At 43.0% G+C, this 18583-nt stretch overlaps 1 protein-coding gene across 1 annotated transcript in view; it reads right to left on the bottom strand.

Annotated features, from left to right (window-relative positions):
- Nucleotides 1-18236, bottom strand: part of LOC135233342 (LHFPL tetraspan subfamily member 2a protein-like) — a 53907-nt gene extending 35671 nt beyond the window's left edge. Inside the window, exon 1 of the mRNA XM_064296772.1 lies at nt 17843-18236. The gene's annotated coding sequence lies outside the window, so the exon portion shown is untranslated. The remainder of the gene's footprint in view (nt 1-17842) is intronic.
- Between the last annotated feature and the right edge of the window lie 347 nt (nt 18237-18583).

Below are 18583 nucleotides of genomic sequence, written 5' to 3'. Positions count from 1 at the left end.
AAAACAAACACTTAATCCTTAAATCGAGCACACATCAGCGTCTATGAACGGCCCACTGACCGACGGTGCCCTTATTATCAGCTTCTCCGATCGATGTGTAATTTCAGCACAAAGCGGATACAATGACTTTCCCCATGTCAGGGGAAGGACAAATTCTTGCTCTGGACCCCACTGTCTGAGACAGAAGTGTCCAGTGGTGCCGTATCGAAACATTCATCTGACATCAACAAGCACATGAGAGGGAAATGCTCAGTACAGAACTGATCATGGAATATCACCTAAAGTAAATATAAGAGTGGATACAAAAATAATACAAAAACACAGCATGGCTTGGAAAAAGTTGCTACACTGCAAATGTCCATGTTTATCAGTGATTTTTATTGGAGATTTTGTTCTTCTGATTTCACAGAAGCCCTTTTGATTTGCCTTTGAATGTTGCAAAACAAAATTCAAAATTTTGCCATATGTTGCTCTGGAAATATTTCTAAGTTCAATCATCTGCCTGCCACATGAAAAGAATACCCAAATCTTGTTTCATAATCAGTTCCACATGTTTCATAAACTACTGTATCTTTTTTATAGTCCAATTGCTCAAACATATTTTCCCCGAATAGTACTCAATCCAGTCTCCCTTTCAGACACATAAAATTAGACATTTCACATTCAGTGAGGAAATATAAATGCTGGTGTCACAGCTTTTTGATTGGACGAGGTCAGAACACTTGGTTACTTTTGATGTTGCCATGATGTCTGGTAATGACCACAACATGATATAGAGCAAGAATGCTGGTTAATGCCAGTATTGTCCCCTTTTGTTTATTCACTGTTCATCCAGAAGCAGGAGAGAGATCTGAATCACCACCTCCAATCAATTCAATATGAATATTCAAGCTTTCTATTGATTCATGAGACAAGGGTGTTCAAAGGAGAACAATAAAGGTTTTATTTTAAATGTACTGTGGACAGACTTTGATCTTGAAGAAAAAATATTCAAATTTTTCTTCACTTTCATTCACATACTAATTTCTTCTCTATCATTCTTTTGGGCACATTGACCTTGGTTTTGGTCACCACATTACGGATTCTGGATGTCTTAGTGCAAATTAGAGGTAACTGCACTCTTCAACAATGAAGCAACTTACACATTTTCCTAGATAACACCTTCACCAAGTCAGGCGTCAGACGCTTTAAGGCTTGCAACACATTTGCGTCATCCATACACGTATAAATATACTGAAAGGTCACAAATAAACTACAGCTAACAATGGATTCATTATTGTGCAGTAAACAGAAACATAAAAAAAACATATTTCAGAATTCTGACAAAAAAAAAACATGGAAGAAGAACTGCTGCGACTGAATCAGTTATGATGAAAGGAAAGTTTAAATCGGACATGACTCACACTACTTTGGGCCTTCGTCCAAACCCCGTGGACCGCATACAAAGCCAGAACAGTCATCCTAATTTAATGTCAATGGTCCATCTAGGCCTGTTCAGGAATTTCCACATAATGGGGGCCTAATGTCTAATTACCTTTACACCCTGCCACAAGTCTGCAAAGAGTGGAGAAAATTGGTAATATACAGCAACACCCATTCACACTTAAGTCACGTAGTGACTGGAACTGTTCTTTGACCTTTTCTTCCATTCATGGCAGACCTGGATTTCACACATTTATCTCTGAAAGAAATCCGTGTTGATTTGAGCATTACGCATTCCTCAGACATGATGGCACCTGGATCCACGTCCATGCCAGGCGACCAGTCGACTCCGTAATGAGGGCGGGCCTTAGACATGCCATTCTTATTTTAGAGCCTGGCTCTCCCACCATTGTTTTTGGCTTCGCAGCAGAGCCTCTGCTGAACCTTAGCAGTGTACAGTTTTATTTGTGTATCCATCTGGGGCAGGGGCTATCAGTCTGAAATGAGAGGCAACAAACCAACCCCCCCCCCCTCCATTTCTCATGAGAACATTCCTAATAGGTTCCTGACCTCATTGGATTTCACAGTGTAGAAATGTCCCATCTGCAAGAGGTACACTTCTGAATCAGACCATCTGTATATTATCGTAAGGGCGGAGGTTTTCTTTTCTTCGAACCTGACTCTCTGACCCCCCCCACCACCATTTTCATCCATCCAACTGCAGCATTGAGCCTCAGTGTAAATAAATGAATGCAGGAGGGGGACATCCAGGACATCTTGTTCCTTCAGCTTTCCATCTCGCTGGTGCTTCAGAGACCTCCTCAACCCTCATAGGGAATAGCAGACCCTCCAGAACAACATACAACCAGGTAATACATCAGGTTTATGGTTGTTCGAGGTTGGGGGGTGAGGGGCCTTCTGAGCTTCCAAGCCCCATGTTTGCAGGAACTGTGCCATTGTATGGTGCCATCAGCCATGTGGCAGAAGCTTCCAGAAGCCACTTCCCAGCCGGATCCTCCTCTTAGCCAGTTGGGGTGACTCTGGGAATCCTGAAGGAGGCATGTCATCGGTGGTTTCCCTCACCACAGCCGGTCGTTCCTTGCAGCGGTTCTTTCTTTTTTTTTTTTGTTATTCTGACAGAACGCGGAGCTGATGTGTGGCTCCGCAGTTACTCACAAACAAGCCATCGGGGCTGACCTTTGACCCCAAGAATCCACCTCACTGGCTACTCCATTTGGGAAACTCTGAGCTGCAGAAACGTGAGCTGAAATGTGCTTTAGCGCAGGGAGACCTTCCAGTAATCCTGGAATGGCAGGCCTGCTTTCAGCTCCACAGGAAGAGAGGGCACCGACTTATGGTTGCAAAGGGGTGTGTAAGTACAGAGACTGAAACCCAAGGCTGCACCATTTCCTATTTTAACAGCTGCGAGAGAAAGCGTGTCATTTTTTTCGGCGGTTAGCGCAAGGCCACTGACTGCGCAGTCACAGCCTGTGCTGTGCGGACGCCGCCTTCCTCCGATCCCTGTACTTCGCTCTCCCCGCTCACGTGAATCCAGTCATCACATTCGAATCATATACGCTTCGGATTTTCTGAATTCCACAACTGACCCATGTCACTTCAGTATGATCAGTAATCCCATCATTCACCAGCCCAGCATGGCTATTCATAGACATAGGCTTGGATTTAATGAAGATTCGTCTTCAAATGTGATTCACTTTGAAAGGCATTTTCATTCCTCCTCCTTGTACTTCGCTGGATACCTGTTACTGCTCACATAAGGTCTAAGACCACGGCACTAGCCTACGGAGAAAATGGAACAGCTCCACTATACCTCCAATCATGGTAAAATGGTAAATGGACTTCAAATGAAATGGACAATCAAAGTTCAGAGCTTGCACCCCAGGCAGATCGCTCCCTTCTGCAACCTCAAGGCGATTGGCTGTCCTCTCCCTGCTTGGCCACTCCTCCCAATCGCAATGCCTGCCTGTACTGGCCCCACAGAAGTGGAACAAACACTACTACACGTGGATAGCAGAATCACTGCTTATCTTCCAGCACATACTCTAATGTTTTTCCATACTATACCTAACTCTTTTACAAGACATCTGTACAATGAGTGTAAAAGCAAGAGTTAAACTTTTTCTTCAGAATTGCAAAAAAAAAACAAAAAACCTCAGTAGGACCCTTGGAGCGCACGCATCCAGCTGTGACCTCATTCGCATGCAGAAGAATGCATTAAACAAGCGGCTCCCCGGAATGCCAGTCGCATTAAACATGCAGCTCCCTGGAATCCCAGTCGCATTAAACATGCGGCTCCCTGGAATCCCGGTCACTGTTGCGTTACGCAAGCGGCGGTGGCACGTCCCAATGAAACGTTAGAGATAGAGCCTCTCCTCCAGAGCAAGGGCCCGTCTATCTGCGTTTCACATCGGCTGTGGAACCAGCAGGCCAGGCAAGCAGATTGTTTTCCTCCCCGACCCCGAATGCAGACACAGGAACGGTAATCAGAAGCATCTGAGGCTCTGTCTTCACATGAAAGTAGAAGGAATTGGGTGGAGGTGGGGTGGGCGCTTGGGGTGGGGTTGGAGGACAAACAGGGAAGCCAGCTCAGTCTGATGCATTATAAATATTAATTGTTCAGAAGATTACTTTATATGCTAATTAATAAAAACTATTCATGTTGATATCATCATGTTCATGCCAAAACTGATGTTGGTACAGTATTCCCATTGGGTGAAATCTATTTACTATAATCTTTATACTTTGAGGGACATTCGTGATTTCCCCTAATTCAGACTAAATGACAGAAACATAACATTGAAATTAAGTTTAATAGTTACACTAGAATCCACGTATTCCACACACACTCAAAATAACACTTGCAAATACACTTGAAAAGCGCTTACACTCCTTAAAACGGTTCCCAAATACATATCTTAAAATACTTTTCAGAAAATGAAATGGCAGTATATTCCAACCTCAAATTGGTGTAATTTTAGGATAGAGGCTATACTGTCACCATTTTCCCCTGTAGAGCTGTAATACTGTTTACTCTTCTTCTATTTAGCAGGGATTACAGTGGATGTGGTACAACGTGGCCACCCTTCCCCTCCCAAAAGGCTGAGAACACAAGCACAATCAAATATGCTCCTGAAAAGAATAACTCTGGATCTGCAGGCCAGGCAGCTCTGCCACTGGCTTAAATTTACAACTCTCATTATTTAAGGAACCAATCGGAATGTCTCAGCGCTTTGAAGATCTTACCAGCAGCACTTAAAAGGAAAGTGGAGAACGATTCCCTTCTGCAAGCCTCTGTATCTTACCCTTAGATTCCGAATTCTGTGGCCAGCTGGTCCTCTGAGGAGTAGAACCGGTCATGGACCAAAGAGCTGAAAATATCCTGGTAATGCTAAAGTTCGGTAAAGGCAACCACATCCTTGTCTCAGAGCCCTATTTTAGCTATAGGTACGCTAATAATATAACAGACATCGAGGAGGTCCAAACCAGAAAACCCCCACCAACCAATCAGTTCAACCACAGAGAGGCTCGGTTGGTTGGTTTATATTGTATGCGGACAGTGCCACATACGCTGACACAGAATATTAAACCTCAATCTATGATTGGCTACTGCTAGTAATAACGCCAGAAGCATTACCATAGGCTGAGGGCTTTTCCAATTATTTTGCACAATAAATCAACCTGACTTACAAATATGTACCATACACAGAACTCCTTTTCATCAACGTGATGTTGATGGCCAGCAGGCACTTACACTTTTGAAGTCTTTGGTTCTGACAAGCTAGGAACTGAAACTACAACTTCTAGCATACGAATGGGTGCTCCAACTATAGGACCGCTCAAGCAGCTGATATGGATTCAATCAGTCTTCTTTTCTCTTTTGCACATCTCCAAACTCTTCTGGAGTTTCCAGTATCTTTATATCATTCAGGATTTTCTGCAGGCAGTTAGGATCTACATTAGTGCACATGCACATGGTTCTCATTTCATATGTTAGGAGTGTCTTTGTTTTTCACCCAGTCAAATGGTTAGTGATTCAACTCTGAGATCTACATATCTTTAATGGACCCACAAATGAGGCAATGGGCTAAAACATGCATTAAGTGACACTGACATTAGTTTGTAGTGGTATGATCGAGGTCCAGCCAGAGGCCACACAAAGAATCATCTAGCCCCATTCAACCACAACTCGACCAGGTCAAAAAGTAAACCGGGCATACAAAATACATAACTGGTGTAACGGGTCAACTGACTAAGCAGATAACAGACACAGCACAGTGAAAAAAAAAACAGCAGGGCCTGGCCAACACTATCATGGCCTGGACCTGGAGGCAATCTCTGCTCTTTCCATGAGGGATGCAACACAGACTTGCACAGATGTGGCTAGATATCCCTTAGAAGGGAAAAGGTCCTCGTGGAAGAGCCAACTCTACAGTAAACCTTTACAGTGCAATTACCTCTATAAGTCTCCACTGGGCTGAGTGTGCACATTTAAGCAAGCAGGAATGCAGTACAGCATGTTGAGAAAGTAATATATATATAAATATATATCTGATTCATATTCATGACAACACCCTCTTGAGAAAGGCTTTTCTGAAATCCCAGGAAGCGTTCTGCTCAGTCTGTGCTTGAATTCAATGTGAAGTAATATAGCAACTTAGTGTGCTACGTGCCAATACAGTCTTTGCATGTGACCCCTGTACAGATTCCTTTAGATGTCCGCTTGCCGGTTAAAAACTGTGTTAAACGGTGATCGCTGTGTAGGCGGTTACAGGAAGCTGACAGTGAAGAAGCAGTTTCAGTCAATAGCTCCTCCTGATGAGATAACGCTTACCGCTTGCCTTTCCTTCAACAGTCGCAATTAAATTTGTCAAAATAACGTACAACTCCATCGTATATCGTGTGCTTGTCATGTACTTTCCAACAAAGCATAAAGCAGGAGTCCTCAATCTTATCCAGAAAGGGCCGGTGTGGGTGCAGGCTTTTATCTCAACCAAGCAGTAATACACCTGATTCTACTAAGGTTCTAACTGAGGTTCTCAGCAAAGACTCTAGTGGTTGATTAGTAGAAGCGGGTGTGTTACTGATTGGTTGGAACAAAAGCTTGCACCCACATTGGCCCTTTCTGGATAAGATTGAGGAACCCTGGCATAAAGTAAAGTCTACCCCCCCTTAGTAAAAGGCAGTGATGGCCTGAGCTGTAATGTAGGTTGCTGGGTTAGGGACGTGAAACGCGAGCCCCCCTGCCGGTCTCCGTTCAGCGTGAGGTCACCGGGCTGACTCAGTCTTTCTGCCCCGTCTCCCTCAGCCTCGCCGTACGAGCGGGGGCTTTGCCTGTCCGGCTGCGAGCCGCGGGATTTACGCCGCGGCTAAGCGGGGCGAAGCCAGGTAGAGCTCAGGCCCGATGAGCTCTCGGAGGCCCTATAACGAGACGCAGATGTTAGCCTCCCGCCTGCAGAATCCACTTCGTGGCACCAAGATGCTTCGTAATCCAAACAACGAGATGTAATTAAAGACATACTGCCTTGGTCTATGCTCCCTAAAGAAAGGAATAAAAAAAATGAGCGCAACTCAACTATGCAGCCTTTCTGCTGAGAGTTTCTGTGCAAGATCAATTGTTAGTTAATTTAACCCTTCGAGATGTAAGAATATGTGATTAGAATGTTCTTAACTGAACATTCCAATGCTATTGTAACAATCACTACTGGTAACTGAAAGCAATGGAGTTCTAGAACACTAGACTTTCTAGATGAATTTAGACAAATAAAGGTTTAAACACCACTGTTCTGCCTCTAGCTCTTATTGTCAGTGCCCAAACCACTGTTCTGCATAGCTTATTTTCTTAAGGAAGACCAAACAGATGCCATTACAGAACTGTTATTCAAGCACAAACCGAGGTCTGTTAAAACTGTCTGACTAATCTACTCTTCCTTTTCTGCAACCCACTGAGTTCCTGACAGATTCACTACACCCGTGGTCTTCCATAGGTATGGCCGGGAAATGTTGCTACACATGTTTTCCAAAACCACATCTTCAAAGCCTAAAGTTATAAACACAGACTCTCTTTCCCCTAGAGGTCATTAAACACCATAATTTTCTATAGATGGAGATTTTAATGAAGTAGCACAGTGGCTCTGTGTATTGAGAAATGCCCAATAGAGCAAACATTGTATGCTTTAATTGAAATATGTCAGCTTGTAAAATTATACAGCTAATTTAAATTGTGTTGTATATTACACTTGCATGATTCAAGTAATGGAGTGTAAAAATGAAATCAATTTTGACTCTAAGATGACCAATCCACTTCAGTAAACTGTTATTAGGTTGTCATTACACATAACAGACTCTGCCATATAGATCCATTTTCATAATGTGAAAATAGACAAGGTTATTCCTAATGAGAAGAGCACTTTAATTTATTACATTAAGGCTGCAACTCTGATTGCTCAAATCTTAGATCTTGACACCAACGTGCCTCTGATGAATTCATATATACTTTATGCTTGGTTTTGTTGTTGCTATCTAAGATGACAAAACTATTTAAAAACCTGGAGAACTCAAAAGACTGAAATAATTAAAAAGGTTGACGGTTTCCTTGGAATTGAACTGTGAAAAAATGCTCCACAAGTCTAAAAAAAAAAAAAAACAACAACAATAATGACCCAAATGCAGCCGGAGCGGAGAGGAGATAAAGTCGTTCACGGTCTACTTCCTCCTCAAACCCAGGAGAAGGCAGAGATTCCTCCGAGCGCGAGTTCAGGCCCTCGCCGGTCACGGTCAGGGGCTTCGGGAGCGTAACGATGCCGCGCTTCGCTTCGCGACCCCGGCTCCCCGGGACCCCTCCCGCGGACCCCGTCTGCGCGCCAGGCGACCTGTGCGCTCGTCTCGTGCAAATGACATCACTCTCACGGGCACGCTCTGACGCGGTAATTACTCTTCGAGGAGAGATCAGAAGCTCAAAATGAGCTCCCGGGGGCTCTGCTCATGCTGTGCTCACGGGGCAGCCATTAAGCAAAGACAGTGTCGGTGTCTGTTTAAGGCACTGCTGTCCCGAGAATGGCATGAGGACGAGGAGACATTATGCCTTCATAGTTAACTTCAAAGCAGGGCACAGGCACTTTGACTAAAAAGTTTTTTTAATGAAGAATCAGCTCCCTAACACTAGTCTGCTCATCAACTCAAGCACACCTGCCAGTATTCATATTTGAAGCACCTCAGACTTGCTTGTTACCTAGAAACTGAATAACATGCCCTTTTTCATATAGTTCTGAGTTCACTTAATTTTTATTTGAAGCGTGCAGCAACAGACGTAACAGCAGGAAACCTGCAATCAAAACTTTATCATTAACAGATGATAAAAGAATATTGTGAGGACCTGTGTAATGAACAACAGGTGCTGTCGCAGGGGGAAACTAATTCAAACTCCTACATTTAATTTCAGAGATTGAACGGTTTTCGTGGTCCGGTACTGCTTGAGGATTTGCATGCTGGCTTACGTCACCTTGTAACTTCTGCTTTAATTACTCATTGACGCACACTGTCTTTGCATACAGTCTGCACGACTACACACTTCCTACTACACAGAATATCTCTTACCTTCCTATGTTTTAGGCCTACATGCTGTTAGTTAGATATACTTCTCTTGCCAGACATAACCCTCCTGTGTATTCCTGTTGATTAGAGAGGGCCATAAAGAGTGGAAAATGCAGAATACTGTGTATTACATCAGCGGAATTAAATGCAGAATTAAAAGTTGCAGATGTGCGTAGCGACAGGGAAACCACTTCTAATGTGCTATAGGTTTGGCAGCCTTTGCCGATTGGGAGTTACATCAAAACAGAGCTTTTTAAAGAAACCATATTACAGGCCATTCCAGCACAACAAACTTTCTCTTTATGGTGTTTCCATCCAAAAGGCAAACTTCTATTTTTACATTTCATGCAATTATAATGATTTCCACGCATCGATGGTCTCAACCATCTGGAGAAACTGGTGTAATCACTATTTGAAGGACTATGTGTACCTTCATATACTTGTATACTGCATTTGATGTGATTGAGTAATTACAGTTTCCCCAGCCATGTTAAATAGTTATATAGATTTCTATTTTAATTAATTTTTTTTCCAATAATTGGCATGCACAACACAAGCATTATCTTCATACCCTTGTGATTTTGTTAATAAGTGAGAATAGTTTTTATATGCATTTAAAATATTGCTAAAGGCAAATTAAATGATCTTAATTTCTGAAACCTGTCAACAAACCTGTAACCTAATAGATGAGACCTGCCACAGACGCAAGTCAAGCAGAGCGGATTTCTGAATGAGGCAGTAAACCGTAGAACAGCTGCAGAAAGACAAACAGACCTTTGCTTTTGGTGGGATTGTCCAGGTGCTTTCCTCCGTGAGTTCACCTGCAGCCCCAGGGCCAATCGCAAATCACGAGCGCGGACAGTTAAACGGCCCTGTTTTCAGAGGGCCTGCACGTAATCACCAGGCTCTCCGCCCATCTCGCAGGTGACTTGGCCAGAGCCGGGGCACCTGGGATAGGTTGACGGCGCTTTTTGTTTTCCAGCGAAACCAGACATGAGCGATGCAGTAAAACAGCTGACAAGCGCCCCCACTTTGCCTCCCTTTAAAACCGCTCTCGCCAGCCAAGGTCAAACGAAGCGGCTCCACCCAGCTTGGGTTCGGCTTTCGTCATTACCCCTAATGCCGGCCCGGGGACATCTGGCCCGGCTAAGCCCAGAGCTGGAGTTTAATGAAAGCTTCATCCTTTAATAAATGTCTGCGGCGGTCGCTAGCTCGGCAAAAAACCCCCCGCCGATTACCTCCGCATTCTTTACATCATTCTCAGTCTTCCGTACGTACGGGCTAGACGCGGGGCGCCCTTATCTGAAGGACGCACAGGTTTACTCTGCTCGGGTCCTGTCTGGGCCTGCCGCGAGCTTGTATCCTCTGTGTCATCGCAAAGTGGGTCAAAGTGGGCACGTCCTTAAACACGAAGACCCTGGCTGCTCTCTGGCCGCTGGAAGAGTGTAAACTCCGCTTCACCCCACTGGTATCCCGCAGTCTACCTGCGCAAGGAGAAATGTGCAGGACAGGACAATAGCTTTTCTGTGCTGTTTTTAATTCACGAATGCCAGGGATGGAAACCAAAGAATTGGTTAGAGAACTTAGAGAACCGCAAAGCCCCTGACCAGTTCCTTGTAGCTGTGTGCCCATGGAAGAGTGTGTAAATAAATTCTGGGTCTTAATGACTGTATTTGCCCTTTGTATTCTACATCCTGCTTTCTGCAAAACCTCATAGGACTCATAAGTGGACAGTTTTACCATCGTGTCAACGTCTACTTACTGCAAAACAAACGGCAGTGCTTTCTCTGATGTGGAGCACATCTCTGCAGGTTAATGTCAGCTGTCATGGATGAGAGGTTGCTGGGTCCCAGGCAGACAATGTGTCGTAAAACCTTTGAAAACGAGCAAATTATGCCATCGCACATGAAAGGGAACGCTACAAAGGAGCCTAAAAGTACTCCTCTCTGGATGGATCCCAGATGTGTGACCTTTGCTGCAGCTGCAGAGAGCTAACTGTGGAAGAAAGCACTGATCTTTATAGCGACTTTCAATAAAAGATGAAAACCTGGCCTTGTCCTCGCTGATGCTTAGCGTGCTCCTGTGTCCCAAAGCAAGGTCACATAGAAATGAGGTCAACCAAACACAATGTTTAAATTGTACTCCCTCCGCTGAGGTCACATGCAACACATTAGGTAAATGTTAACACTAAAAACGCTAAAACATCAATGCTCAGTGCAATGCAATTAAACTGTTTAAAAGGCACCAAGCAGCAACTTGCACTACACTTCATGTCTGCTTGAAGCATTTGGCACATGAAAATGTACTGTTAATATTATGACCCCAAATAATGCCTTAACTAGCAGAGTGTGGTGGAAGAAGAATGAGGACAAACAGAGTCATGCATTGAGGAGAAAGTTAAAAGTCACGAAACTTCTCCAGGACAGGATCAAACATTCCCTTCCCCATGGAAAAATGTAAGCAGGCTGGATGGTAGAAGATAGAGGGAAAAATCTTGATAGCGTTTAAGAGGCTTCTCTTCCATTCCAGAAGTGGGTGATATGCAGACATGGCAGGAGACATTCTTCAGGCTGATTGTCTGATTTGGAGGAGCTAGCAGATCTCACTGAATACCAGCCAGTGCACCTAAAGGAGATGCTACTACACAAGTATCAGCAAGCTATTAGGTAATTTCTGTATAGTGTATAACACTTTGTACATTCATATTTAAACTATATAGCCTGGATTCAAACAACATATGTGCTTTTGAAATTTAAATACATGCAGTTGTTATTTTCTATGTGATCACTAACTGTGTAAACCTTCCATTTAATTGTGACTCAAAGCTAAGGACAACTTTGACTCCTACCGGACTGGTACGTGACTAATATAATTATATTCAATTTGCAATAATTTTATTGAATTGCTGCCGATGATTTCATGGCACATAGCAATACTTCCAAGTTTAGCTACTAAACTGAATTGTTTGCATATACTTATAAACGTTTTACAGATGATGCCATCTAGATGGGCTGAAATTCTTTAAACCTCTTGATGTTCGTATGATGAGAAGTGAAGTAAGCCCTTTAACTCCAAACATGGAATTTGATTCCATGCCGAATTTTTAAAATCCCAACATTTGACACAAAGTCACAAAATCGGATTACCTCTGTGTGTGTTTTTCAGGGTTTTCTTTGTAATCTCTAAATACGTGATTGAAAGGCCATTCAAATAAATGGGCACAACACAATCCTTAACCATAGCTACTGTCCTTGGGGCATAAGATTACATTTCAACCTTCTTGAAAGTAAAATGGCTACTTAGAGGTAAGATTCTTCACATTCATTCTCAATGGCCAAAGAGATATACTCAGTACAAAAGTGTTTGACATCAGGAATGGGGAAGAAAAATCACATGTCCTTCATGCAATTATACTCCACCCATTCAGAGAACATGTGGGACTCACTAGGGAGATTAACAGCAGGCTATAAACTTCACCTGGGAATGTGCACAGTTTTGGTGATTATCAGTTTCAACGGTGCAGTCTGTTACATGACGAGGTGTGACTCACGGTAAGTGGTTCACCATTGGCGGGAAAACGCCAGGTGCTTTTATGAATTTTACAGCGTGTGGGAAACCGCTAAATGCAGTTTATCACCACTGGAGTTCAGCAGTACGAAGAGGCGACACAATAAGCACCGCCGGGCCCATTTGAACTGAACCGGGTTGCCATGACTTCGGGAGAGCCATTCCGTAAACAACCAGCCACACAGCCTTTCATCGTAAAACAATGCAAGCTTCTCCTTAAGTGCCTTTCAACTGCTGTTTGAATGGACGTCCTATTTACCAGCAAGCCCTCACCAGGGGGTCAATTATACGGCCTTCAGACCCCAGGCTATTAAGAGGTAGATTCAGACTGGCAATTCACAGTATACAGCGCCTCTTTTCGTGGAACAGATATGCACTTTAAAAGTGCTTATCTATATTCAATTAGCATTCAAAATGGAGTTTGCAGATAATATGTAATCAGTTGGCCATCTGAGCTGAATGAAAGTGCTTGGCACTGATCCACATTGACCAAGTGGGCTTTGCATTAAGGATACAAAAGTTTACCGATAAAGTAGGAGTCTAAGAGAGGAGAAAAATACATCTCAATTGAGATCGTATTCCAGAAAAATAATTATCAGGGCAGTATGCCTGTCAGGTCTAATCTACTGTTGTCTAATAGCGGGTTTCTTTGGCCAGGCATTACCATTTCATTTACATACAGCTGTGAGACTGACGCACTTGATTAAGTAAACGGTACAGGGTCAGCTCCACCATCATCAATTCAAGTCACCGCAGGTTTAAACCATCTGAGGTGTTCTTTCCCCCGACGACTGTGGTTGGGGAAAATTTTTTGGCAACTGTTCTGAGAAACCTCCTTGAGAAGGCTGTTGAGGAGATGGTTATTTTGATCCTCTGTGGTATCTAGGCTCTTACATCTGAGAGCTTTTGTCTGAGGTCTTTTGAACCCCAACGGCTGGCACATTTTTTAAAAAGCACATAGGGGAATACGACGGAGGCCGAAGCCAAACATTTCAAAGAGTCTAGAGTGGTACTCTGAACAACATAAACCCAGGGGAAGCATTTATTTGGACAGGCCCAGCATTCATTAAGCACTTGTTTAAGGGCCATCTGCTTGGTGGGCCCTTGGCACATACAACACTGGGTTTCATTTTCAAACGCCTCAGATACAATGACAGAGAGCTTAAAATGGATATTAATGTCTATTATTAATGATGCAGGAAGATCAAGTACCTCCCCTATTTCAATGTATGGTCATATTTTTAATGAAAGGTAATGGGGCTACCTTCTCGTTCTTGGCTGTCATGTATTGGCTGCTTCACCGTAAATCCAGTACCAAGAGCCAGCCAGTTCATAATAACCCGATTGTTACCAGTGTAAAATGTAAGCACCACATGAAAAATAGAAAATCTCTCTACTTCCCACACAGTATTCCATGGAGTGTGTTGTTCAAGTGCCGGGAAGCACCAGCATATCTCTCCAGGCTCTGTGATCTGTTATTGTGAGCAATGCACCCCACTGCCAGCTGGGATATGCTGTCCCTCCCGCTACACGTGTAGGACGAGGGCAAGAATGTCCCCACACCAGCTCCGGCCAAAAACGTGCACAGGGAGAGTGGGGGTTTGCAGAGAAACTGCTCGTGCGCTGCCTAATCTCATCAGCACGCATGACTTCTGTGAAAACACAACAGAGGGGACAGAGACTCTGAGCCATTAAAAAACCCTGCCTAGAAAATATCCACCTCCTTTAGCATGCCAAAAATACTATGGCCAACTTCACAGCTGCTTTCAAAATGGCACGACCATTAGCAACCCTTGTTATCCGCTCACTTTTGCCCAGTTTCCATAGTGTAACTTTCACTTCATTTGTGAACAATGTATTGGGTCCTTGTAAAGGTTTGGCTGGTAAGCTATTCTGCAATTAATTGGGGGATTTTGGCAGATGGGTTCAGTTAATCAAATGAAACAGGCATCAGGGTTTGAGTGGGTAGACTTTATGGGGATTTATTTCATAAACCCCTTTGCTCTTGCTGTTGTTGTATTTTGTATTCTTAAGCCTAATTAAAACATGTACATGACGGAACACAACAGCAGAAGGTTCAACAGAGTGTGAAGATCTACTTTTACCTTCGTGTCTTGCATTTACTGGTACCTGCAAATATAAAGCAGAACTATCCAATGCTTGATGGGGTGTTTTGGTCATTGTTATAGTAACTGTTTTTTTCAAGTGGACAAAACCAGCCACCACACTGAAATATTACACAATCTTTGAACATCAACAGAAAATATCTGAAAACGCTGAGCTAAAGAAGAATGTGTCGCAAAAATAAAAAAACAAAAGCACTGCCTTAAAATTGTGACTGAAAAATCCAGAAGAAATCTGACTTAATAATGGCCATGGGTTTGTCATGCACCCTGCATGCTGTGGCTTAACCTTTGAAGTGGACCTTAGTTATTGTTTAGTTGCCTTAATGCCCCCCATCCCTTAATCCCCACACAGAATTGCCTCCCCTGGTGCTGTCCACAGTAATGGGTAATGTGAGCTTTAGCTATGCATAACAATGAAAATACCTATTTTACATTAGCATGAATACTGGCCTAGATGATTATCTATCAATTTCAATGAGTTGCTACAGTGAAAATCCCTCAATAAGAGGACAGTATGATTACCTCTGTGTTAACCTGATTAAACTAACAATACTATGGCACAACATGGAGTAACTAGAGGTTTAAGGTGCTGAGCTTATGGACTGCTAAGACACTGGCACATTGGGCAATTATAAATCTTTCATAAATGCCATGTCACTATCTCAGTTTAATAACTGGAGCAAGCCAACAGCATCAGCAACTTTACACACTTTACACAAGGTTGCTGTAATCCTTATAGGCCATGTGAACTGGAGCCTGTTTGAATGGGGACAAGTTTTATGTTCATCATTATGCATCACCGTCCATTTACATCCTTTACATTACTCATCATCGTTAAAAAACCAATGGCTTTATTTTAGTTTGAATCTTGTTAGCAATCGCATAGTGTCATATCACACTAGCTGCCACGTGCCAACATGCTGCAAAGGAACTGGTTGCACAAAAAAAAAACCTTACAAAGGACATAATGTAATGTCTTTCAGGGCGATGCTAAATTTTCACTAGCCCAGGTTGCGTGAGAGTCCAAATGATGAACAGACCCTACAGCAGAAAGAAGCTCCACTCCAGATAGCTTGGGAAAGATAAAAAAAAGAAAGAGAATCTCTGATTTAAGTTCTAGGTTGCCCGTCCTGTAAGAGGCAAGACGGATGCAGGTCAAGTCTTCAGCAACGAAAGAGAGAAGCACTCCTAAGAGGTACCAGATGTCCTGCTACAACGAGCTTCAAAAGCATAATCAAAGGATCTATGATGAGACAAAAACATGCAATATGAAGAGGTAGAACTAGACAGAGGAAACCAAAGGGCACAATTGCTGATGGTCAAAGGGTGGGGGGCCAAGTGGGTTCTCCAAGGCACCCCCCCCCCCCCCCCCCCCCCACCCCACCCCCAAAGAGGAACAGCCAATGCTTTCAGTTAAGGGGTAAACAATTCAGGGGGAAAAGAGGCCTTATCTTAACATGTGATTTAACCCGTGTGACACAAAGGGATTCCCAAACATATCTGTGCCCATGAGAATCTGAGTCTTGCACTTAAAACTCCTCCAATGGAAAGGAAAGGAGGAAGCAGGAAAATAAAGGAGGGTTTTCTAAAGAGACTCAGGAAAGCACAGGCATCCCAGCACAGTATTCACTTATGTTCCTGGGACTACACAATTGCACTGATGTGTTCTGATTTAGAGAGCTCCAATAATCTTCTTTACTTATTATTACCGATTATTTTCCATTGTTTATCGTCTGATTTTTTGAAAAACGTTTATTTCAGAGATTGAAGATTTTATGCGTTACATCTTGCTCTTCTCCCTTCAATTCACTCAACTAATCTGAAAGTGTTCGGTAAAACACAATGAAATATATTTGAAGGTCCAATCTCAAAACCAAATGCAAGTCCTTTGTACATAATCTGGGCTCTTAAACCACGCATATGTCTTTGATTTAGTCTTTCAGAAAAAGTCAGATGATAAATCTGTTTTACATATGGGTCCGGCTGTGCAGTGAACACCATTCCCCACTCACAGTCTGTGCTAAATTTCATTTTGATCGAATACAGAAGCTGCATGGATGCTCACTCACTTGGTCGCAGCCTTAAGTTGTCACAGTAATAAACCCATATCCTAAAATAACACCTAAATATATGAGTTTGAAGTCTGCAATCGTGATTTATCACAGAAACGTGTGTTTACATTGTAGGAGTTGGTTACGTTGGTCAAAGTCCACATGACAAGTGTACAGGCTATGTAGGCTACTACACTGCTTACAGAACTGTAGCCTACTATTTAAGTCTCTTGCCCCGTTACAAAACTCCTTGAACATGAACGCTGTGCAATATTAATAAACATTTGAACGATAGCATAGCCTACATCACAACTGACAAATTGCTTTTTTCAGAGTGCAGACTCCGCTTCCTCCGCAGCGCAGAGTCTTCCAGCAGCATAAAAACTGACAGATGAAACGTGTTTACGTTTGGCATAGCGCAACGATTACGGATTGGAACTAGTTTTAGCCCAATTAGATCGCCTGTGTTGTAAATCAATTTAACGAATATGCACGTGACGAACCATAAATTAAACCATAAATTAAAAATTACAGCACATAGCCCCGTGCATTATTTATAACGTAAATGCATTGTTCAATTTCATTTCGAAATATTGCACGAATTTATCATCATTAGAAAAGCAAAAATTAACTACATAGATAATTTGAAAACTAAATTCCATGCAAACGTGGTCATCATTCCGTTCGCCTGTTTGAATACTCTGGGTAACACACGAGGTGGAAAAAGATCATCTTATACGCATTCTTATACATACATCCAAAATCGAACATTGTCACTTTTATCCTGTTGTCTCAGTATATGAACAAAGTATAGCCTACTCACGTAGCTTTAAACTACATAATGTACTTGGAACATGTGATGTAGTTATCTTGTGCAACTCCCTCTCGCGGGCTGCAGTACTACAACGGTACCACGGTATTTTTGGGAACTGAGTGCCACGACTTTGCCTCTCCGATAACTATAACTGCAGCTGTACAGATGTGTGTTAAAAACGTTTCGAAATAAGGAGTGAGTCTATTCCGTACAACGCATCATTATTCAAGTATCATTTATAGGCTACTTACAGTGTAAACCGGGTGTTACAGCAGCAGAAATTTCCAACAATGAATGAAAGATTCAGTCTTCAGTAAGATGCGCTCGCTCTTCAAGATAAATTCCTCGGAGTTCGCAGAGACTCCGCTGTAGTTGAGGTGGGTTGTCTTTTTGTTCCCTTTCTTGGCTTAGGTTTCTCCCTCCCCCACACTTTCTCCGTGACCACTGAATAGGGAAAAGGGCTTTCTCTTGCTCTCTCACACAAATTCAGTCTTCAGCGCCTGCCCACCGTCCATCTGACGTCGGTTTCCTCAGTCACGGCTCTCTCTCTCTTCCATCCCTTCCCCCATTCCGTTTGTCTGTCAAAAGAACGAGAGAAGAAAAGAGGTAGACTATGGCCTCTCTCTCTCTCTCTCTCTCTCTCTCTCTCTCTCTCTCTCTCTCTCTCTCTCTCTCTCTCTCTCTCTCCCATACGGACGCTCGCACGCGCGCACGCACACACACACACACACACACACACACACACACACACACACACACACACACACACACACACACACACACACACAAGGGACAATTGGTGGCAGGAATTTGGCTCAGGGCCCAACCCCCACCACCACCAGCAGCACTGATTGCCCCTAAAAATGACCCATCCCTGGACACAATACAGTGTTTATTGTTAAATGAACATTATTATCTTTATAAGCTTACTAAAATAGTGCAAGATAATCAAAAAATATTAAAATGTAATTTTGATTTCCTTGCAAACATAT

The sequence above is a fragment of the Anguilla rostrata genome, chromosome 10, assembly GCF_018555375.3.
Source record: "Anguilla rostrata isolate EN2019 chromosome 10, ASM1855537v3, whole genome shotgun sequence".
Taxonomy (NCBI): domain Eukaryota; kingdom Metazoa; phylum Chordata; class Actinopteri; order Anguilliformes; family Anguillidae; genus Anguilla; species Anguilla rostrata.
The sequence above is the reverse complement of the archived record's forward strand: the minus strand, read 5'-3'. Positions and strand labels throughout refer to the sequence as shown.